This window comes from Arachis ipaensis, chromosome B03 (assembly GCF_000816755.2).
Source record: "Arachis ipaensis cultivar K30076 chromosome B03, Araip1.1, whole genome shotgun sequence".
NCBI classification, from domain to species: Eukaryota; Viridiplantae; Streptophyta; class Magnoliopsida; order Fabales; family Fabaceae; genus Arachis; species Arachis ipaensis.
The window spans coordinates 119,059,165-119,060,573 of record NC_029787.2 but is presented as its reverse complement, the minus strand read 5'-3'; the positions used below and the strand labels follow the sequence as shown (position 1 = coordinate 119,060,573).

General features: G+C 34.4%; 1 protein-coding gene across 1 annotated transcript in view; it reads right to left on the bottom strand.

Annotated features, from left to right (window-relative positions):
- LOC107631063 (protein EXECUTER 1, chloroplastic) overlaps nt 1-1,409 on the bottom strand; it is a 21,284-nt gene that overhangs the window by 8,198 nt on the left and 11,677 nt on the right. The window lies entirely within an intron of this gene.

The window sequence follows — 1,409 nt, the reverse complement described above, 5'->3', positions numbered from 1 at the left end:
TTTATTCTTTTTTTTTATTTTTTTAGAGAATAAAATAATAATAATTATATGAGTATAAAACAAAAAAAAAACTGAAAATAAGGAGGAAAATGAGTTGATTGAAAAAAATATATAACAGAAAAATAATATCAAAATTATTAACCGTGAGTTCATATCATAGAAATTTTTTAATTTTGACATCAAAATTTTTTAATCGTGCCACACAAAATAGAAAAAGAAGAAGACGACGATAACAATGACGCCGACGTTGAAGATGAATTGTACAGAAAGAAGAAAAAGAAATAAAAGAGAGAAAAACGTGACATAAAATAAAAGAAGATGATGACAATGACAATGACGATGACGACAATATTAAAAAAGAATTGCACACAAAAAAAAAGAAGAAGAAAAGGAAGAAGAGGAGTGGAGAAAGAAGTGATGATAATGATGGAAGAAAAAGAAGACTGTGATAATGATAACGAAATAAAAAGAGAGGAGAAGAAAGTGGAAGAAAAGTAGGTGATAATGAATTAATGATGATGATCACGATAATAACACAATAAAAGAAGAAGAAAAAGATAAGAAAAAAAATATTAAAAAAATGCACATACGTAAAATTAACTTTGTTAGATTTAGTTAAGAAAAAATTTGGTTGTTTAATATTTCTGCTAATATATATGCTAAATATTAATAATACAATTGGCGTAATAAATTTTTTTTTGGTAATTGTTAGGGTTAAGTATGATTTTGGTCTTGAAGTTTAGCGCCAGAATCGAAACCGTCCCTCATCTAATTTTCGATTTAAAATCGTCATTAACGTTTTTTTTCGTATTAAAATCGTCCTTTTAATTTTTTTAGACAAAAATACCACCACCACCACCACCACCACCATGGATAATGGAATCATAAGAACTCAGAACCAAAACCCACCACCATCACCACCACCCACTGCTACTCCATCATCATCTGCATCACACCAACCAAAACTCAAAAAATCAACATCATCATTGTCATCCTCATCAGAACTCAGATCTAAAACTCAAATTTAGAAAAATAACCCCAGAATTCAAACTCAAAAAATCAAGAACTCAACTCAAAAAATCATCATCATCATCAGAACCCATAACTCAAAATCTAGAATTCAAACTCAGAAAAACAAACACAAAACTCAAACTCAAGCAAACTCAGAAGAAGCAGAAGACGAAGCAGAAACAAAGATCGAAACAAGAAGCTGAAGCGGCGAGGCGGCGAGGAGCAGTGGCGAGGCGACAAGAAGCAGCAGCGCGAGTCCTTTTCCCTCTTCGAGTCTCTCTTTGTCCGATCTCTCTCCTATGGTGTGGGTGGCTGGCGCGACGGTGAAGGTTGGGCGAAGAGATGAGGGCTGGGCGGTGAGGCGGTGAGGGCTGGGCCTGGCGGTGAGGCGCTGGGCG